The sequence below is a fragment of the Carcharodon carcharias genome, chromosome 7, assembly GCF_017639515.1.
Source record: "Carcharodon carcharias isolate sCarCar2 chromosome 7, sCarCar2.pri, whole genome shotgun sequence".
Lineage (NCBI taxonomy): Eukaryota > Metazoa > Chordata > Chondrichthyes > Lamniformes > Lamnidae > Carcharodon > Carcharodon carcharias.
The window spans coordinates 118,828,261-118,852,044 of NC_054473.1; positions in this window are offsets into that span (position 1 = coordinate 118,828,261).

The window sequence follows — 23,784 nt, forward strand, 5'->3', positions numbered from 1 at the left end:
CGCGCCCATCTAAATGTCGCAATGGCACATGGTGTTGGGATGCTTGCCTCACATCACCTTGTGTCATTTTGCGTGTTGGTGTGTGGGGCCCGTTCCACATGCCAACAAGAAAATTCTGGCCAATGTGTTTATTTTTCCCAAAGATTACTGGTAAAATTGATACTATGATAATTTTTTATGATCGGGGAAATAAAATCCAAAGATATAGTGAAACAATGGGCTGAATTCTCACCCCCGTCGGTGGTGGGGTGGGCTGAGCGGCAGTGGGCAGGGTTGGGCGTGAACCCGATCGCCACCCCGATCAGGGACACACCGCCACTTTACGTGGGTGAGCCAAATAAGGTTCGCCCAGTGTGATGCTCGCCCGGAAGCACTGAGTGCTCCCTATGCAGGCGGGGGAGTGGGATTCCCTGAGTCCGGTGCCTCAGGGAGATCAGTTTGACATGTGTAAATTTAAATAAAGGGAAATAAAAACTTTTAAAACATGCCCCTTCATGTGACACTGCCACAAGAGCTGGGACATGTGAAAGAATTATTTTTAACATTTTTTATTGACTTTTAAAACACTTCATGAAACCTCATCCCACCCGTGGATGAGGTTTCATGAACAATGCGAAGGCCACTTGGGCTCTTCACCTGCCCACCAACCTTAAGGTTGAACAGGCAGCTCAGCTAATTGAATTAATTACTATTTAAATGGCCTTAATAGGCCTTTGACTGTTCGTCAGGTGTGCAGCTGACTCGGCCACGCGCCCGCCGAACTGAAAATCTAAATGATGCATAGTGACGTTGGGCCACCCCTGCTCGCCGACCGGAGAATTCTGCCCAATGGGAATTTGCATTCAAAGGGGAAAATATGTATAAAAGAGAGAAGGCTGTGTGTAAAAGCAGGCATTTTAAGATCTAACAAGCGCGGAAAGCCTTCAGCATCTATGCCTCAAGCTGCTGTCTGCAAAGAACTGAAGTTAAGAAAACTCATTTTGAATTGGATTGTTCAGGGTATCATGTTTCTTTGCCTGGGTCTTTTAAATTCTATGTGTTTTAATGTTGCCTTTATGGAGGTGTAACTGGGAGTCAGATTAATTAAGGAATTTAGAAGTTATAGTGGTAATTTCTAGATATATGTATGTGCTTAAAATAATTTTCCTTATTAATAAATGTTTAATCTAATTTTGTAAAAACCTAGAAGGCTCAGAGGTCTTATTACTACTAAATTCAAAGCCCGCATCTCAAAACATACAAATTGCAAAAACAGTTGTGGCAGTTGTCTCAAGTCTCTGTCTGGGATTTGGACAATGCAGCATTTACCATTGGCTGTGCCACAACAGGTGGTGATGCACTTTTATTTTGATACCAGCTTTGATCCTTCCCCTGTCAGTGTTTAGGTCCCTCCAATTTACCTGGAACCTCACAAAGTGCAGATAGACCTCCCTCCAGTTAGTCTCCAGCCTCTCCCAGCAACCCTGGATCCCATTGTCACCATGGTGGACCTTCCAGCCCTCCCTCTGAACCCATCACTGTTGACGTCCTCATGCACCATGTGGACCTCGCCCCTCCCCATCTGGAGGCTGTGTGCATGGTCACTCATAGAGGAGAGCCCTCCTAAGCAAAGCTTTGAGTATCCATCCCTCTTTAATATGATTTCCCTATTTACAGACTGCAGAGCCTTCCCCTAATCATAGCATCTGCAGCCCAGTACCAAGTTAGACAAACCCATCGGCATGACACGCCCTGCACACCAAGCTGTGCTTTATCACAATTCAGCACACAGGGTTTGCCCCTCTCTGGAGCAGGAGTATGTTTGCCATGTATTGCCCTGTAGCATGGCCCACAAAGCCCCAGGACTGCCTTTAATCTCTCACTCTGACTATGAGATGTACAAAGGTCCAAGACTGCCTTTAATCTCTCACCCTGACTATGAGATGCGCAAAGGTGCAGGACTGCCTTTAATCTCTCACTCTGATCTCTTAGTCCCAGACCAGGGACTATGACTGTTTTTGAGCTCTCTCTTTCTCTCTTAACTGATCATAACACAGAGTCCCTTACCCTCCCCCTCCATGAATCTCTGTGCAACCCATTCCTCTTGTGCCACACTAACACAAACTGTTCCCCCACCACCCCCCTTATTCCAAAGTCTGCATGCATCCCCTCCCATTCATACAGTTCAATTCCCATCCATCCTCTTCTATGTCTGTGTTCTAGTCTTCCATGTCGGACTCCAGCTTCCCCATCCTCGGTCTCCCCTCTGCCTGCCATCTTCCATCCTCCGTTCCAACCCCACCATACCCTATGGACCCCTATGTCTCTGTCATCCATCCGCCCCCACCCCCCTAACTGATTGCAATGCTGGTTACGCCACCGTTGCTGAGAAACTGGAGCAGCACTGTTGTAGGTCAGCTTTGAATGTTGCGCTTACCTCGAAGTCATGAGCGAAGTGAGGGTGGACAGCTGCACGCCACTCATTTCCAAACGAGCTAACTTCCTGCTGGTGTGGCGCAAGATTGGGAGAGGGAACATGATTCCGGCAAGTAGCATTTTTAATGAGCACTTATGACATGGTAATGCATACAAATAGTGTTCCCAATATGGGTCAGCAGGAAACAATCAGCCCACCATGAATGTGGAAGAGGAAAGTTCTGAACTGATTTTCCATCAGTGGGAATCTGATTTTTGGGCCTTCTCCGAATTTTCCTCTCTCCCTGGCCACAAAACCCACCGATGGCAGGACCAGAAAATTCCGCCCAACAATTCTACAGGCTGAAAGAGCAAGAATGTGGTCATCGGCCATAGCAAGAACACTGAGATCAAAGTGATTGGCAAAAGACATAAGGATGACATGAGGAAAACTTTTTTAATGCAGCAAGTGGTTATGACTTGGAATGCACTGCCTGAGAGTGTGTTGGAACCACAGTCACTTGTGGCTTTCAATACAAAATTGAATAAGTATCTGAAAAGAAAAAAAATGCAGAGCTAAGTGGAAAAGCTTGGGGCATAGGGCTAGCTAAGTTTCTCTTACAGAGCACAGGCATGGACACAATGGGCCAAATGGTATCCTTCTCTGTTGTAACCATTTTGTGATTCTATGGCAAGGTCAGTGGTCATGCCAGGTTCAAACACCATATAGATGACAGAGTCTTAAGCTGTACTATATGTAAATAGCATGTGATTTAGAGATAGGAACTCTTGGGCATAAGAGTTGTATTACTGCCATGGAGTACAAGACTGTGGAAAATTATGACTCTGTGCCAGAACTCAACTCCTTCCATCAGTTGTCTGAACCTCTTGGAACAATATGCATTACAAAGTGTATCCCAGGGAAAATATTAAAAAACATTAAAATTTTACAAAAAGAATCCCATGTTTCAAATCTGTTGGCATGTCAAAGTATAAACTGAAACCAGCTGTGCCTCATACCTTGTCTCTGCACTGGGCCCTGAAATCTGTTCAGGTTCAGGCTGTGCTTCTCCTGCAATAGAAACAACCTAAATTAGATTAGGATAAGAACAGGAATAGTATTTTGCCCTGTCTCTAATTTATCTGTGCAATGAATACTCTGCAAGGTTGTTCTTATGCGTGAATACAAAAAAGCACATTACAACAAAAACAAGGTATACAAATATCCCTGTCATTAGCCATAAGACCATTTGCATTTTTTTTAGTTTTTCATGCGATGTGAGTGTCACTGGCTGGGCCAGCATTTATTGTTCATCCTTAATTGCCCTTGAGAAGGTGATGATGAGCTGTCTCCTTGAACAACTGCAGTCCATGTGGTGTAGGTACACCCACAATGCTGTTAGGAAGCGAGTTCCAGGATTTTTACTCAACGACAGTGAAGGAATAGCAAGATAGTTCTAAGCCAGGGCGGCATATGGCTTGGTGGGGAGCTTGCAGGTGGTGGCACTCCTAAGCATCTGCTGCCCTTGCCCTTCTTGGTGGTAGAGATCACGGGTTTGGAAGGTGCAGTTGAAGGAGCCTTGGTGAGTTGCTGCAGTGCATCTTGTCGATTGTACACACTGCTGCTACTGTGTGTTAGTGGTGGGGGAAGTGAATGTTTTAAGATGATGGATGGAGTGCTGATCAAGCAGGTTGATTAATCCTGGATGGTGTCAAGCTTCTTGAGTATTGTTTGTGCCACACTCATCAGACAAATGCCTGTGGGTATTCCATCACACTCCTGATTGATGCCTTTTGGATGGTGGGAAAGTTTCGGGGAGTCCAAAGGTGTGTTATTCACCGCAGAATTCCAAGCCTTTGACCTGTTCTTGTAGCCACAGTATTTACATGGCTGGTTCAGTTCAGGTTTTGGTCTATGGTAACCCCAGGTTGTTGATGGTGGGGGATTTAGTGATTATAACGCCATTAAATGCCAAGGGAAGATGGTTAGATTCTCTCTTGTTGGGGGATGGTCATTACCTGGCACTTGTGTCATGTGAATGTTTCTTGCCACTCATCATTCCCAGACCTGAATGTTGTCCAGGTCTTGGCTGCCTGTGGGTATGAACTGCTTTGTTGTCTGAGGAGTTGTGAATGGTGCTGAACACCGCAATCATCAGCGAACATCCCTACTTCTGACCTTATGATGGAGGGAAAGTCATTGATGAAGCAGGTGAAGATGGTTGAGCCTAGGACACTACTCTGAGAAACTCCTCTAGCGATGTCCTGGGGCTGAGATGATTGGCATCCACCAACCAAAACCATCTTCCTTTTTGCTAGGTACAACTCCAACCAGTGGAGAGTTTTCCCCTTGATTCCCATTGGTTTCAATTTTGCTTGGGCCCTTGATGCCACTCTCGGTCAAATACTGCTTCCACATCAAGGGTAGTCATGCTCACCTCACCTTTTGAATTCAGCTCTGTTGCCCATGTTTGGATCAGACTGTAATGAGGTCAGGAGCCAACTGGCTCTGGCAGAACCCAAAATGAGCATTGGTGAATAGGTTACTGTTGTGTAAGTGCCACTTGATAGCACTATTGTTGACACCTTCCATCACATTGCTGATGATCAAGAGCATGTTGATGGGGCAGTAATTGGCTGGATTGGATTTGTCCTGCTTTTTGTGGACAGGGCATACCTGGGTAGGTGCCAGTGTTTCAAATGTACTGGAATAGACTGACTAGGAGAGCAACTAGTTCTGGAACACAAATCTTCAGTACACTTGCCAGAATGTTGTCAGGGCCATAGCCTTTGTGGTATCCAGTGCCTTCAGCCGTTTCTTGAAATCAAGTGGAGTGGATTAATTGGCGGAAGACGCTGGGGTCCTCAGCAGGTAGCTGAGATGGATCATCCACTCAACACTTCTGGCTGAAGATGTTTGCATATGTTTCAGCCCTGTCTTTTGCATCGAAGTGCCAGGCTCCCCCATCATTTAGGATGGGGATATTTGTGGAGTCCCCTCCTCCTGTTTGTTGTTTATGCTCTATCTACAGGAATAAGGTTTCTTCAAGAAGGAACCCCATTCCAACACCAACATTAAATCTGTATAATTTAAATTGTTTTTCTGTCGATTTGTCTCCAGATCAGAAAATCAGTTGTAAGTTTCTATAGTTAACTAGTGGCTCTCCCATCAAATTGCTGATGAACTATTGGTGGGATTAAGAACAATTACTAAATAAAAATAATGGGCACTTTCTGCAGAGGAGGATCCTGCAAAAATGCTTAATTAAATGGAACGTAATTATTTAATGAAATGGATTTGGCGATAAAAAAAATTACATTAAGCAAATCTGTTCAGCATTTGGCAGTAACAGCAATGGACATTAATTAAGTAAAAGTAGAAATTATATTGTTCAAGAAGATCATGAATATATGAATTAAATAAAAAGAATTAAAACACAGTTTCCCTAAAATTAATCAAATAAATGAACCAGAGATTTGATCAATCAATTGCAATATAATTTATTAATTAAAAAATATATAACATAATATATAGCTATTCAAAAGGCATTAATGAAGCATAAAGAGTGGCTATTATTAAATTAATTATGGAGGTACCAAAAGTGGGCTAGAAATCATTTTTAAAAATTAATACATGAGCTGTGGATGGGGTTACTGTAGGGTGGATATATTTCTAAATCAATTTTTTAAATTATTTGTTGCTGTGAGCTCTCCACCCTGTGCTCCCCAATATCTCTATTTCCCTCTTATTCAGCAACATTTTCTTCACCATCAGTCTCTAGTATTTCACCACCCCCACCACATACTTGATGTTATGCTGCCAAGTGCCCCAATTATTATGGTTTCAATCTGGCCAACAAAGATCAAGCTACAGGGACAAAGTGAAAAATGGATCAAGCTCCAAATTTTAAAGGAACTAAACTGAAAAGTTGGCAACACTGAGGCAAGGTGATTACCTTAGTTAAAAGCATTCACTGAGAGGCAAGGCCTTAGTGTCCAGAAGTGTGACAGAAGTAGCCACTGGATATGGATCAGATGATCGGGCATAATGGGCTCCAAGAATATGGGCACCAGACCATTGGACAAAACACTTGCAAGGAAAGGAGTCTAGAATAAATTCACAACTGGGGAATAGGAGAAGGAAGGTAGAACAAGGGTCGCATGGTAAGCAATGTGACCCTTGCTGAGTATAGGAAGGACAGAACTGGATTATGTCCTGGTGTGGGATTCTTGGTACTCTTCTAGAATGGTGGAGGGATGGGAACAGGTTATTCAGTGACCTAAGGCAGGTTGTGAAACTCAACAAAGTAGCACATCACAATATTTCCAATTTACTATGTGGGAGTGGTGTGAGGAATTCAACCTATATAGATTTGTTTATAATCATGTGTTCACTTTCAACATCTGGCATGCTTCATTTTCAATAACACTTCAAATATATGTGCTGTGATCAGCAGTATGACTGAACATGAAGAATCAGGAATAAAGAAATAATGGGCACGGGAGAAAGATTTTTAATTAATGTATACCTTTAGCTTCATCATGAAAACAACAGGTATTCAATGGACAACAACATTTAGTTTGGAAATAAATAAGGTACTTGCACAGATGATTAATCTTATTGTTGTGATGAGGCTGTTTGAGCTATGTACATTGGGATGTCATGTAATGTTAGTTGAGCAACATTGTACATAATGGGTCACATAATCTGAGTACAATATCATCACTTAAAGGTACAGTATCAATAGTATGTTCCAGGCACACTATTATTAATGTAACTTAAATTTGATTAAACTCACCTGTTTCATTTTTAGATGAAGAAGTTTGTTCTGCATTTTCAATTCTCACTGTTTTCTATGTTGGAAATAAAAACAGAAGACTAATTGGAAGAGTGAGAATTGAATTTTAAATCAATTGTTATTTTAAATACATAATCATTAAATCAGCATGAGGCATACTTTATAAAAGCAGCCAAAAGACAATTAAAAAACACAAGGAATATGGGCATTCTTCAATTCTAACTGAGGAGTTGGCCAACAACCCCTCATTCCCAGAAGTGGTAAACTAGACAATATTCAATCCCAGACAAAAATTGCTCATATTATTTATAATTCCATCTGAATTGGGTCATTGCTCAATTGCATCCGAGAGCTTGACCTGCATAGAACAAATGATGGAACTGAGATAAGAGGGGCATTACATCTCAAATTGACTCTTTCCCAATAGCTATTCTGCACCAAATGATAGCTAATGAAATGGCAATACCTAGAGAAGCCACCATTACAGTAATCCCTCCAAAAAAAATAAAGATTCTGTCCAATGTGCCTTTTACTGACACAAACTGACAGTGGAACTTGCTACCACAAGTACTTGAGGCAAATATTACAGGTGCATTTAAGGGAAATCTAGAGATGAGAGAGAGAGGATACAAGGTTATGCTGACAGGGTTAGATGAAGAAGGACAAGTGGCGGCTCATGTGGAGCATAAACACCTGCATGGATCAGTTGGGCAAAATGGCCTGTTTCTGTGCTATATATTTTACATTAAGCAATTCTGTCAGTTTATGCAGCCAAGGTTTAGGTACAGGCAAGGTGCATCTAGTAATGGGTGAATGAAATCTGTCAATGTGGTGTGTCAGTCAATGATTGAGTTGAAGACATTATTTGATATATATCCATCAACAATTGTGTGATACCTTGACTGCCTGTGAAAGGTTGCCAACCAATGATTAGAATACAACTCTTACCTCTTCTTGCAGTTCCTTTGCAGGTTGAGAGTCACCCTTAACCTCAAGTATGGTCTCTAGATGTTTGACTGGCTGAGGGGGTTGCGGGGCAACTTTTGCTATCCAGGTAAACATCCTGTTTTAAGGGCAGGAAGAGAGATAAATCAGAAAGCCAAAATTACAATTTAGAATTACAGGTTGTAAATAGGTGAGAGTTTGTAAGTAGATATGACATTACAACCACAAAATGCATCAGAATATGATCATGCAAACATTAAAATATTTATAGACTTATTTTCAGCCCCTGACGTTTGTGAAAATAACTACACCACTTCCCTTGCTTTCAAGCTGAATGTCCATAAAGAATTGGGGGAGGTCCAGAATTGGAACAACAAAAGGGGGTGGGGTGGGGGGGGGGGTCATAGGGGAAGGAAAAATGCTAAAATGTTAACACTGTGAATAAAATACCCACCTCTGAGGTCTTGAGAGGCACCCCCGAGAAATAGAAGGTTGGTACAGAATAGTGGGACAATAAACGCTGAAGTGCAACAGGATGGCTAGAGGGCAAAGTGTTACAAAATGTTTTCCGAGAAATTCTCCACCAGGCATATATCAGAAGGCCCAGCAGAATGCACAGAAGATGTTAGGGACCTGGTTATACTGGGGCCATTGAAGTTGAGGTAAGAGAGTTGTTCCCTAAAGACCCTGGGCTGATAATGGCCTCCCGCTGAGAGCCCTTCTCCTTTTTCCCCTCCCCATTCTAGCAGCTTGTCCTGTCCTGTGTAGCCTCTGTTTATTCTCTCAATCATACTCAATTTCAAGAGGATGGCCTAACAAAGCACCTATTTCAACACAAGTCTTTAAATCATCAAAAAGTGCTTCAGCACCAGTCAGACTATTTCCTGATGACTATTGAAACTTTTAATAATCATGGAAAAGCATCTAAAATGAATAGAATTGTAGCAACAGCTGGAAAAAAAATCCAGCAACTATCCTGTTAGTGGCCCATGATCCTTTTAAATGGTGCTAGTGGAGTGTCCTCAAGCCATTTAAAAGATGTAAGGTTAAGACAGGACATAGACTGGAGCATGGTGTTCAAAAATGGCAGTGCTAGCATCAAATCAACATTGCATACTGATTAACATCGTAATCAGCCTGCTCTGCGTGGTCATTAGATGTGCATCCAGTACACTTCTCATCATAAGTGTGTGCATGCATCTGGGACACCATTTTTCAGCATTAGATCAACTGGAGCCTCAAGGTGGGTACTATATAGTCATTTTCTCTCCCACTGAGTTTTCAGGCTCTGACTGTTTAACAATGAGTGCTGTGTAATAGGTTAAAGCCTAAGATAAAAGCAAAATACTGAGGCTGCTGGAAATCTGAAATAAAAACAGAAAATGCTGGAAAAACTCAGGAGGTCTGACAACATCTGTGGAGAGAGAAACAGAGTTAACATTTCGAGTCTGTATGGCCCTTCTTTAGAGCTAAAGAGGAGTAGAAATGTGATGAAATGTATACTGTTTAAGAGGGTGGAGCAGGTGAAACTGGAAAGAAGCTCCCACCCATCGCTGGCCTGAGGAGAGATTGACAAAGATGTAATGGACGAAAAGTCAAAGGGAGTGTTAATGGTAATGGTAAGGGCTAAAGGAGATGCTGATAGTGGCATAAAATGTAAGAAAGCAGAATGTGTTAATAATAGAACAAGGGTAAGCACTCTGTGAAAGAACAACATGGAACAAGTAACAGATGGCCCTTTTGGGGTTGGGGTGGGGTGAGGGGGCAGTGGTTGGGAAAAAGGATGAAAAAGGGATAAAAAGGGAATAACAATGGGATAAAACAATGAATAAATGAATAAAGATGAAAATAAGCAGATAAAAAATAAAAATAAATATAAATTTTTAAAAATATGTAATAGACATTGGTTAGCAGTGGATATTCTATAATAAACACTGGCTGTTTTAAAAATGGGTGCTGTACAATAACTGGTACAGGGGCCTATGCTTTCCAATTGATGCCCTGCATAGTAATAAACTGCAAAATCCTGAATGCACTGTGGAATACAGGCATCACACAACAATAGACCTTGACAATAACCCTGAACAATGCAGAATAAAGCAGATGTTGGTTGTGCAACAGTGTTTAAACAATACAGACTGACCATGGAGCATCGAGTGCCCTGCTGGATTATGCAGACAATGACTGTACAGTCACCACTGTGCACTGTAGAATAACAGACAATAATTATACAGTCACCACTAAGTGCATCACTGTACAAGAATAAAAACTGCAGAGCACTAGAATACGTTTGCTTCTCTTCCCTGCCAGGGTGGAACTCAGGTAGAATGCACGTGGTGCACATTCTGCCTGACCAATTCTGAACCCATCTGTATTTGCAGCATCAGCTTATCTGCATTGGTGTAATGTATCCCTGATATGGTCCTTTCTTTGGCAGTGCCTTGTGCATAGAAATAGGGAGTGGAATTCATAATGCATAACAATAGTGCATACTATTTTATTATTTCATGGGATGTAGGCATCACTGGCTAGGCCAGCATTTGTTGTCCATCCCTAATTGCTCCTGAGAAAGTGGTGGTGAGCTGCTTTCTTGAACTGCTAAAGTCTATTTGGGGTAGGTACACCCACAGTGCTGTTAGGAAGGGAGTTCCAGGATTTTAACCCAGCAAAAGTGAAGGAACCTTGATATAGTTCCAAGACAGGATGGTGTGTGGCTTGGAGGGGAACTTTCAGGTGATGGTGTTCCCATGCATTTGCTGTCCTTATCCGTCTAGGTGGTAGAGGGCATGGGTTTGGAAAGTGCTGCTGAAGAACCTTTGGCAAGTTGCTGCAGTGCTTCTTGTAGATGGTACATATTGCTGCCACTGGGCATTAGTGGTGGAGGGAGTCAATGTTTAAGGTCATGGATGTGGAGGCAATCAAGTAGGCTGCTTTGTCTTGCATGGTGTTGAGTTTCTTGAGTGTTGTTGAAGTCACACTCATCCAGGCAAATGAAGAATGTTCCATCATACTCCTGATTTGTGCCTTGTGGATGGTGAACAGACTTTGGGGAGACAGGAGGTGAGTTATTTACCCCAGAATTCCCAATCTCTGACCTGCTGTTGTAGCCACAGTATTTATATGGTCAATCCAGGTCAGTTTCTGGTCAATGGTAATCCCCAGGATGCTGATTGTGGGAGATTCTGAGATTGTCAAGCAATTGAATGTCAAGGGGAGATGGTTAGATTCTCTCTTGTTGGAAACAGTCATTCCTTGGCAGTTGTGTGTGGCATGACTGTTACTTGCTACTTATCAGCCTAAAACTGATTGTTATCCAGATCTTGCTGCATATACCTGCAAGCAAATGAAATGCATGCCCCAAATATGACCCTCCTGCCCCACATACATGACTAAACCTACTTAGAAAATAAACATTCCACCCTCTCTCAGGAAATCTCTCTAGAAGATAAGGAGTGCAGAGTCCAGTGTATATTTTTTGTCATAATTTTTTTGTGCATGGGCAAGACTGTCCTTAAAGGACAGCTAAAAACTGCTCAGAAAAAGTAGAAGAACAAACATTCTGCAACTGATTTTTGAGAGGTTAGGAGAAGCCAGGCCCTCCCTAGTATAAGAATAGAAAAACATAAGAAATAGGTGCAGGAAAAGACTATATGGTATATTCTGGTATATAACTTGTGTCTTCTACTGTGGAGTCAGATGCAAAATATTTGTTCAATGTCTCTACCACTTCCTCATTCTCCATAATTTCTCCTGTCTCTGCTTATAAGGGACCAATTTTTACTTTAGCTACTTTCTTCCTTTTTGTATTTGTAAAAGCTCTTACAATCTGTTTTATACTCCTGGCTGGATTGCTCTCATTCTATTTTTTTCCTTTTTATCAACTTTTTGGTGGCCCTTTGTTGCAGGAGAAGACCATATGGCCAACAAGCCTGTTCCACCATTCAATATAATCATTGCTGATCTTGGGCATCAACTCCACTTTCTCCCCACTCCCCATATCCCTTGATTCCCTGAGACCCAAAATCTGTCCCAGCCTTAAAAATATTCAATGATGATGCATCCACAATCATCTGGGGTAGAGAACACCAAAGATTCACAACCATTTAAGTGAAGAAATTTCTCCTCATCTCAGTCCTGCATTATTGGTCCCTTATCCTGAAACTGTGTCCCCCTGTTCTCGATTTCCTAGCCAGGAAAAACAATCTCTGTCAATCCCCAACATAATCTTGAATGGTTCAGTGAGATCACCTCTCATTCTTCTAAATTCCAAAGACTATTGACCAAATTTACTCAGCTTCTCATCGTAGGACAACTCTTTCTTCTGAGGGACCAATTTAGTGAAGCTTCGCCGTACCATCTCCAAAACATATATATCCTTCCTTAAATATGGAGATCAAAACTGCACACAGTATTCCAGTTATGGTCTCACCAAAGCCTGTACAATTGTAACAAGACCTCTTTATTCTAGTGTTCCAATCCCCTTGCAATAAGGCCAACATGCCATTTGCTTTCCAAATTGCTCGCTGTACCTGCATGTCAACTTTTTATGTTCCTTATATGAGCACACCCAAGTCTCTCTGAACATCAACATTTATAAGTTTTGCATCTTTTATAAAGTATTCTGCTTTTCTATTCTTTCAACAAAAAAGTGAACAATCTGACATTTCCCCACAGTATACTCCATCTGCCACCTTGTTGCCCACTTACTTAACCTGTCTATATCTCTTCGCAGTCTCGCGGTGTCCTCCTCATAACATTTTCACCTACCTTTGTGGTCTCAGCAAACTTAGTTACATTTTGCTCTGTCTCTTTGCCTAAGTTATTAATAAGATTGTAAATAGCTGAGGCCCCACCACTGATCCTTGTGGCAATCCACTAATCACAACCTGCCAACATGGAAAATGCCTGAATTATCCCTATACTCTGCTTTCTGTCCATTAACCAATCCTCTATCCATGCTAATACATTACTCCCAACTCCATGAGCCCTTTATCTTGTCTATTAACCTTTTGTGTGGCACCTTATCAAATATCTTTTGGAAATGCAGATATGCTACATTTACTGGTTCTTTTATACCCTCCTCAAAAAACACCAATAAATTTGTGAAGCGGGATTTCCCTTTCCTAATACCATGTTGACTTGTTCTAATCATACTAGGATTTTCTTAGTGCATTTGTAAGATTTCCTTAATAATAGATTCCAGCACTTTCCTGATGACCGATGTCAGGGTAACTGGCCTTTAGCTCCCTGTTTCCTCTCTCCCTCCTTTCTTGAATAGCAGTATTACATTGGCTAACCATTCTGCTGAGACCGTACCAGAATCTAATGAATTTTGGGAAATCATAGCCGGCCAATCCAACATCTATGTAGCTAAAACAAAAACAGAATTACCTGGAAAAACTCAGCAGATCTGGCAGCATCAGCGGAGAAAAAAAGAGTTGATGTTTCGAGTCCTCGTGACCCTTCGACAGAACTAGGTGAATCCAAGAAGGGGTGAAATATAAGCTGGTTTAAGGTGGAGGGGGGGGGGGGGGGGGGTGGGGGTTGGTTGGGGGGAGAGAAGTGGAGGGGGGTGGTGTGGTTGTAGGGACAAACAAGCAGTGATAGAAGCAGATCATCAAAAGATGTCACAGACAACAGAACAAAAGAACACATAGGTGTCGAAGTTGGTGATATTATCTAAATGATTGTGCTAATTAAGAATGGATGGTAGGGCACTCAAGGTATAGCTCTAGTGGTGGTGGGGGGAGCATAAAAGATTTAAAAATATTTAAAAGTAATGGAAATAGGTGGGAAAAAGAAAAATCTATATAATTTATTGGAAAAAAACAAAAGGAAGGGGGAAGAAACAGAAAGGGGGTGGGGATGGAGGAGGGAGGTCAAGACCTAAAGTTGTTGAATTCAATATTCAGTCCGGAAGGCTGTAAAGTGCCTAGTCGGAAGATGAGGTGTTGTTCCTCCAGTTTGCGTTGGGCTTCACTGGAACAATGCAGCAAGCCAAGGACAGACAAGAGAGCAGGGTGGAGTGTTGAAATGGCAAGCAACAGGGAGGTTTGGGTCATTCTTGCAGACAGAACGCAGGTGTTCTGCAAAGCGGTCGCCCAGTTTACGTTTGGTCTCTCCAATGTAGAGGAGACCGCATTGGGAGCAACGAATGCAGTAGACTAGGTTGGGGGAAATGCAAGTGAAATGTTGCTTCACTTGAAAAGAGTGTTTGGGCCCTTGGACGGTGAGGAGAGAGGAAGTGAAGGGGCAGGTGTTACATCTTTTGCGTGGGCATGGGGTGGTGCCATAGGAGGGGGTTGAGGAGTAGGGGGTGATGGAGGAGTGGACCAGGGTGTCCCAGAGGGAACGATCCCTACGGAATGCCGACAGTGGGGGTGAAGGGAAGATGTGTTTGGTAGTGGCATCATTCTGGAGTTGGCGGAAATGGCGGAGGATGATCCTTTGAATGCGGAGGCTGATGGGGTGATAAGTGAGGACAAGGGGGACCCTATCATGTTTCTGGGAGGGAGGAGAAGGTGTGAGGGCGGATGCGCGGGAGATGGGCCGGACATGGTTGAGGGCCCTGTCAACGACCGTGGGTGGAAAACCTCGGTTAAGGAAGAAGGAGGACATGTCAGAGGAACTGTTTTTGAAAGTAGCGTCATCGGAACAGATACGACGGAGGTTAAGGAACTGAGAGAATGGGATGGAGTCCTTATAGGAAGCGGGGTGTGAGGAGCTGTAGTCAAGGTAGCTGTGGGAGTCGGTAGGCTTGTAATGGATATTGGTGGACAGTCTATCACCAGAGATCGATATATGAAGCTATCTCTTTTAGAACCCTAGGATGTAGGCCATCAAGTACTGGGAATGTGTCCGATTTTAGTCCTTTGAGTTTCTCTAATATTTTTTCTCTACTGATATTAATTAGCTTAAATTTCCTCACTCTTATTAGCCTCAAGGCTACTTCAGGTATATAACTTGTGTCTTCTACTGTGGAGACAGATGCAAAATATTTGTTCAATGTCTCTACCACTTCCTCATTCGCCATAATTTCTCCTGTCTCTGCTTCTTAGGGACCAATGTTTACTTTAGCTACTCTTTTCCTTTTTGTATTTGTAAAAGCTCTTACAATCTGTTTTATACTCCTGGCTGAATTGCTCTCATTCTATTTTTTTCCTTTTTATCAACTTTTTGGTGGCCCTTTGCTACTTTCTAAAAGACTCCCAATCCTCAAACTTACTACTATACTTTACAACATTGTAAGTCTCTTCTTTAATATAATTCTATTCTTAACCTCTTTAGTAAGCCATGGGTGGATCTTTCTCGCTGAGTTTTTGTTTGTCAATGCAATGTATTTTTACTGAACATTCTGAATTGTTTATTTAAATGTTTCCCAATGTTCATTTACTGCCATACCTTTTAGACAATTTAAGCAATCAACCTTCACCAGTTCTCCCCTCATACCGATGTAATTGGCTTTGTTTAAGTTTAAGATTCTTATTTGTGATTGGAGTATGCTGTTTTCAAACTTAATGTTGAACTAAATTGTATTATGAGCAGTATTTTCCAGTGGATCTTTTATTATGACATTACTAATGGATCCTGCCTCAATGTACAATACTAGATTTAAAATAGCTTCATCCCTAGTTGGTTCCACAATATATTGCTCCAGGAAACTGTCACGAAAGCATTCTACAAACTCATTCTCCAGATCACCTTTGTAGTGCAATTGGTCCAGGCTATATAATGATTAAAGTCCCCCACATTACATTTCCTTTGTTATAAGCTCCAGTAACTTCTTGTTTAATGATCTGTCCAACTGTATAACTACTGTTAGGGGACCTATAAGCTACTCCCATCGGTGTTTTCTGATCCTTGCTATTTCTAGTCTCCATACCATTTCTACTTCCTGATTTTCTGAGCCAAGATCTTTTCTCATAAATGTCCTTATGTCACCTTTATTATCATGGCTACCCCTCCTCCTTTTCCATTCTGCCTGTCTTTTCAAAATGTTGTGTAGTCTGGAATATTTATTTCCAAACCTTGGTCACCTTGTAACCATGGGCAGAATTTTCTGCCTGCTGGACGGGCGGGCCTGACCCAATCTCCGGTGGGTGGGGAGGCAATCCCTGCTGGAGAAGTGGGCCCTGCCGCCATTTTATGTGGGCGAGCCTATTAAGGCCCCCATCCTGACGTTCGGGCGGGGTTGGGGGGGGGGGGGGGGGGTGGATTCCCCAAAAGTGAGAGTGTGCTCTTTTGCGCATGTGCAAGAAAGAGTGCACATCTCCCTGAAGCTAAGTGCTGCCTCAGGGAAATTGCTTACACTTCTAAAAATATGAAAATTAGAAAAAAAAAATCCCTAACATGTCCCCCTCATGTAACAATGTCACATGAGATGGGACATGTTCATAATTTACATTATAAGTTTATTAAACTTTTTAAATCCCTACATGAAATCTCATACCGCTGGTGGATGAGGTTTCATGTTTTTTCTATTGCCCTCCGGGGCTCCTGGCCTGCCCGCCAGCCTTAAGGTTGGACGGGCAGGTCCTTTCATTGTTTCAATGATCCTGTCAATGGCCTCAATTGGCCATTGACAGGTTGGCGGGCGCACAGCTGATTTGGCTGTGCACTCACCTTCCTGAAAATTCAAATGGGGCGAGATGACGTTGGGGGTTCCCCCGGTCATCCCGCGTCATTTTATGCGTTGGCAAGTGGGGCCTGCCCCCTGCTCACCGACGGCAAAATTCTGCCCCATGTCTCTGTGATGGTGATTAGATCTAAACCTTTTATCTCTATTTGTGCCACTAATTCATCTATCTTACTGCGGATGCTCAATGCATTCAGATCAGGTGACTTCAATTTTATTTTGTACTATTACTCCCTTCATAGACCTTACTCTCTGGTGCACTATTACCATTAAACTCTCTGTTCCTTCCTGTCTTAATCAGCTTGTCTTTACCCACATCGATATACTTTCCTGTTGCCTCGACTTTTATCTTTGGATTTCTAAATCTCCCTTCACCCAAGCCCTTCTCCCCTTTCATTGGTTGAAAGCAATTTTTTCCTACTCTGACCATATTTGCTGGTGCACTATTACATTTGTATGCTTTCTCCCTTCCTGGCACTACATTCCCATTTCCTGCCTACCTGAACCAGATGGCTTCATTGGTTAGCTGCTGCATGTTTGGACCCCTCTGATCAACGAATTGTTCCAAATGTGTGAACACTGGTGGAATGGTAGTGAGGTCTGAACATGAAAATTGATTTGTTCTTGAATCACTTGCATTAGGTGGGTAGTGGGTTTGCTCTGCCCACTTGCTGTCCATTGCAAATGGTTACATAGATTACCCTACTGGTCTTATAACAGTGAGAACACTGTAAAATACAAACATCATGCCTGAAGTTCCATGGGTAATTGAGCTGACATATGTGCCAGTATCAGCTGTCTATCAACTTCCATCATTTTAAAAATTCATTCATAGGATGCGTGCGTCGTTGGCTAGGCCAGCATTTGTTGCCTATCCCTAATTGCCCTTATTCAGAGGGCATTTACAAGTCAACCATATTGCTATATGGTCTGGAGTTACATGTAGGCAAGACCAGGCAAGTCCTGCAGATTTCCTTCCCTAATGTGAACCAGATGAGTTTTTACAACAATCAACAATGGTTTATGGTCATCATTAGGCTTTTAATTCCACATTTTTGTTGAATTCAAATTCCACCATCTGCCGTGGTGGGATTCAACCCGAGTCCCCAGAGCATTACCCTGGGTCTCTGGATTACTAATCCAGCGACAATGCCACTACGCCATTGTCTCCCCAACAAATTGTTCCCAGCAAGCTAGAGGAAATTCCCAGTTTTAAATATTTCAAGTGGATATCATTCTGGGTGCACTTTGGGCACCCACCCAGCAGGAATTGTACTAGAGGCATGCTGCCGGAATTGGCACAACATCCAAAGGCCCAGCAGTCTGTTGTTTGGGCAATTGGTCCCCCAATTCCTGAGTGATGCTGCCCTTTGTCTTCCATCTAGGATTAGGCCCTTCCACTGGACTAGCAGTCATAACACTTACTTTCACCCTGATGAATTCCAGAGGGGACCAAATAACATGCAAGGTTGGAATCCCCTATCTTGCCTTCTTCCCCCACCCTGTGTTCATGTCCTCTTTGACACAGAAAACCAATATTGAGCAGATAGAAGTTCCATCTCAAGCCAAGGCCCACAAAAATTAGCAGCAGGCCTCATCCTGAAGTATTCAGGTTCCAGTCTGTTTTGCTGACTTGCTGTCTGATTTATAGCAAGAGTGTACTGGAAAGGTCATGGATTTTCAGGCCTGCTGACTGTTTTTCACTGTAGGACAGGCACTGAATGTACCAGTACACAGTAGAATAATACTGGCGCTGATTGTGTAAGATTATGGCTGATCCTATTGGGGCCTTAACTCCACTTTCCTGCCTGTCCCCCCCACTCCTCACCCCATAATCCTTGACTCCCCTGCACATCAAAAATCTGTCCAAATCAGCCTTGAATATGTTCAATCACCCAGCCTCCTCTGCTCTCTGTGGAAGAGAATTCTAAAGACTAACAACACTCAGAGAAGAAATTCCTCCTCGTCTCTGAACCCTCATTTTTAAATGCTGTCCCCCAGTTCTGGATTTTTCCACAAGAGGAAACATCCTCTCAGCATCTACCCTGTCAAGCCCCTTCTGAATATTGTGTGTTTCAATAAGGTCACCTTGCATTCTTTTAAACTCCAATGAGCAAAAGTCCAAACTGCTCAACTTATCCTCATAAGACAACCACTACATCCCAAGAATCAGCTTAGTGAACCTTCTTTGAACTGCATACAATGCAAGTATATCCTTCCTTAAGTAAGGAGACCAAAACTATACTCCTACTCTAGGCATGGTCTCACCAATGCCCCGTACAGCTGTAGCAAGACTTTCCTACTTTTAAACTCCATCCCCTTTGCAATAAAGACTAACATTCACTTTGTCTTCCTAATTACTTGCTGTACCTGCATGCTAACTTTTTGAGATTCATGTACAAGGACATCGAGATCCGTCTGTACTGCAGCATTCTGCAGCTTTTAATTTAAATTTGATATCGAGCACACTGGAATATTAGACATTTGCTCTACAATGCTGAAGTACAATGCAGCAGTATTATACAGTGAATAATACTGTAAAATTGTCCACACAAACTGTATATCAGTGAACATATAATTAATATAATAGCAACAGTAACAAGAATAAGACCTTACTGGCATGAGCAGATTTTTAACTGAGATTTCTGTCATTTCTTTTCATATGATGCAACTGAATATCAAAATCTTTCAGAAAACCTAAGTAAAAATGATACTTAATGGGTCACTAATGTTGCACTCACTTTATACTGATTATCTGCTTTAAGACTATAACATGCAGCCATTAATGGCTTTTGGATATGCTACAGTCTTTCCGTGAGTTACTCAATGCATAAGCAAGGTAGTGAAATTGAGTTACTGAAACCTCACTGACATTGTTTATTGTCTTAACGTTCAGTGTAATTGCAGAATGTTGTAACCTATTATTCATTTACTTCTCGCTTATTACTATGTAAAGCAGACAAATCCTCATCAAATTTAAAAGGTACAAGTAGTACATAAAGGCCTGATTTCAAATCTGCAGATACAATTAATAGCTTGACTATGATTTTATTGTTTCTCTCACAAAGAAGATTACAAGACAATCTGTGCCTTCAAGCATCAAAATCTAAACAACCCAAGATTTACCTGTGGTATTGGAGAGGTTACTGAGTGGGCTCCATTCCTGAAAGTTGAAACTCCGTGTATAAGCTTGTGTGTGAGAATTACTGTTCCTGGGCACTCTGGGACCCAAGGGGAGATTAAGCACCCTGCAAGGAAAAGATTAAGGCAGTGAAGGACGTTTCTCCACAGTAAAGTCACTGAGAAGCAAGGGAGGAAGAGGGAGAAGGAGAAATTGGAGGAAAGAAAAATAAAGAGAGTGAGGAAAGGAGATAAGGAAATAGAAAATGATGGGAAAATGATCATGATTGAAAATGACTGAGGGGAAGACAAAAACAAAAGTTGAAAATGAGGAAAGAGATTGGTGAAAAAGGGCAACATGCTACAGCAGAAGGCTCAGCATATCCCTGCCTGATTACATAAAAGGTTGAATCATTGCAATACAACACAGAAGGAAGCCATTTGGCCCTTTGTGCCTAAGCCAGCTCTGTGTTAGAGCCGTCCAATTTGTTCCACTTCCTGCCCTTTTCCCATAGCCCTGCAACTCTTTCCTTTTCAAGTATAGATCAAATTCCCTTTGATAGTTACTATAGAATCTGCTTCCACCCACCCTGTCAGTTAGTCTTGCATTCAATCCTTAGTGATATTCAAAATCTTATACTAATTATACAGGCCTGTCTGATTTCAACATAGTTAAGAAATAGCTGGTTATGTTCCAACTGTTCATCATACTGGGAATGATTCAGTCTTAGCAAAGAATGACAAGCGAGGGAGACAGAAATGAAATTAGTTAAGCATAGACTCTAAAGATATTTAGTTCAGAGGAATTAAAACAAAATTGAGGTAAGAGTTATGTATAGATACCCCATCACCCCGTAGCTCAAATGCACGTGATGTTTTTTAGCCATAAAGACTTTATTTCATCATTTGAATACTATGCCATAGTTAGGGTACAGCAGAGCATAATCTCCAGCCCATTTGTCATGCCTTCACACCTTAATTCCATTGTAAAATTGATGGGGGAGGGCAAAATCCTGACCCTGGTGTCAGAAGTGGAACTGCAGAATTTTAACAGATAATGAACCAGATGAAAAGAACTGGAACAATTCAGGGTCATGGATAATTTTAACAACTACCACCAACTTGTGCCACTCTGCTCACAGACATATACATAGAGATGGGAGAAGGGGGAAAAAAGAGTCACATAAACACAGAACATGGATTTGTAAAGGGTAGGTGATGCCGATAAATCTGATTGAATTTTTTGAAGAGTATTGAAGAGGGTCTAAATTAGTGAAGAGGGGAATGTCTATGGATGTTATTTATATGGACCTCCAGAAATAATTTGATAAAATCCCCCATAAAAGACTGTTAGCTAAAGCTGAAGCTCATAGAATTGAAGACAAATTATTTATCTGGTTAGGAAATAGGCTGAATGGAAGGAGTTAGCAAGTAGGGGTTATGGACAGGCACTCTATTTGGCAGAAGGTGAACAATGGTGTCCCACAAGGATCTTTGTCGGGGCCTCAACTATTCATTGTGAAGTATCATGAACAGGTATAGAAAACTTCTCAAAAAGTTAATGGAATGCTGCACTTTATGTTTTTTTTAATTCTTTCATGGGACGTGCGTGTCACTGGCTAGGCCAGCATTTTTATTTCCCTTAACTAATTGCCCTTGAGAAGGCGGTGGTGAGCTGCTTTCTTGAACCACTGCAGTTCACATGGTGTAGATACACTCACAGTGCAGTTAGGAAGGGTGTTCCAGGATTTTGACCCAGCCATAGTGAAGGAATGGTGATATAGCTCCAAGTCAGGATGGTGTGGGGCTTGGGGGAACATGCAGCTGGTGATGTTCCCATCAGTCTGTTGCCCTTGTCCTTCTAGATGGTGGCGGTTGTGGGTGGTGCTGTGGTTGTGGGTTTTGGAAGGTGCTATCTAAAAAGCCTTGGTGTGTTCCTGCGGTGCATCTTGTAGATGGCACACACTGCTGCCACATTGCGTCGGTGGTAGGGGGAGTGAATGTTGGAGGTCGTGGGGTGTAATCAAGCGGGCTGCCTTGTCCTGGATGGTGTCGAGCTTCTTGAGTGTTGATGGAGCTGCACTCATCCAGGCAAGTGGTGAGTATTCCATCACATTCCTGACTTGTGTCTTGTAGATGATGGACAGGCTTTGGGGTGTCAGGAGGTGAATTACTCGCCACAGAATTCCCAGCCGCTGACCTTCTCTTGCAGCCACATTACTTATATGGCTGGTCCAGTTCAGTTTCCTTTTTTTATATTCATTCATGGGATGTGGGCGTCACTGGCCAGGCCAGCATTTATTGCCCATCCCTAATTGCCCTTGAGAAGCTGATGGTAAGCTGTCTTCTTGAACCGCTGTGGTCCATGTGGTGCAGCATAGATTTATTAGAATGACACCTGGATTTCAGGGGTTAAACTATTAGGAGTGATTAAACAGACTAGAGTTGTATTTGCTGGAATTCAGAAAGTGGTGATTTAATCGAAATATTCAAAATACTAAGGGGAGCAGATAGAGTTCAGAGGGACAGCCATGTGCGCTGGTTGGAGAGCCTAGGACTGGGGGCAAAGTTCCTTTTAAAATATCATTGTTGCACGCGGCGCAATATTTTCAGCAAGTGGTCACTAAATTTTTTGTGTAACTGCGCACAGGCATTATTTATCACAGAAGTGTGGCCCCTCATCAGCTGTGTGACTGTACAACCATGCAGCTTAGTTGGGGATTTGATCAAAAGATTACAAGCAGGCATTTCAGGAGCAAAATTAGGAAACACTTCTTTCACACAAAGAATGGTAGAGTATTTGGAAAGCTCTTCCACAAATGGGAATTGATGTGAGATCAATTGTTAATTTTAAAACTGAGATTGGTAACAATTATTAACCAAAGGTATTAAGGGATAAGAGGCGAAGGTTGGTATATTGGGTTAGGTTGCAGATCAGCCATGAATGGCTGAACAGGCTTGAGGGGTGAAATGGTCTACTCTTGTTCCTATGTTCTTAAAGCAGTGTGCTGCATAAGCCGTATGATGTAAAGCGTTGTACAAAACATATACAAGGTGAATAATATGGGGTGGGGGGTCGTTGAGGATGGAGTGCTGGCACACACTCCTCCCACCTTGGAAACAACTTTGGCATGCGGCCGACTTGCTCCACGCCGATCTCCTTTCACTGGGGAGAAAGATCCACCCTCTAGAACTGCCGGCCATTTCAATTGGCTAGCAGTTCCATCAGTCCCGACAGTGCCAGGGAAGTGTCAATGGCCACTGCTGGGACTCCAGGATCAAGGCCCACGGATGCCTGGAGGAGGCAAGTCCAGGGTCCTGGACCGGGGTTGTTTGTGTAGGTTAGGAGGAGGAACATTTGGAGGGGGGGGGGGTGGTGAGTTGAAGTGAGGGAGCAGGTAGGAAGGAAGGGGAAGGGGGTGTGAAACCTAAGAGACACCACCCCACGACTGGCAAAGAGCAGCCCCAAAGAGCGACCAACTCCCCCCCCAACTTTTACCAACCCTTTAAGTATATCAGTGAAAAATATCAGGCTTCCTGCTCCTGCCTGGCTGCCCACTTCAAATGATGTGGGCAGTTTATTATCAAGGTCAATTGGCTTGACAACAAGCCTAATTGACCCTGGATTAATCATTTAACTATGGCAAGTGTGCTCCCTGCACCCCCACCCCGCCACAGGAAACATGCGGGTTGGGGGCACATAAAATTCTGCTCATTGAAGTGTATCCTAGTTCAAACATTGACATCTGTGGACGTGTCTGTTCAGAGATGGGTTTTCTTAATATATTCTAGAAATGTATATTCTATTAGATATATGGGCAGTAATGCGATACTAATAATATACAAATAGTTACTAGCAAGGAAAAATATACACTCGTTTTTTATTCATAG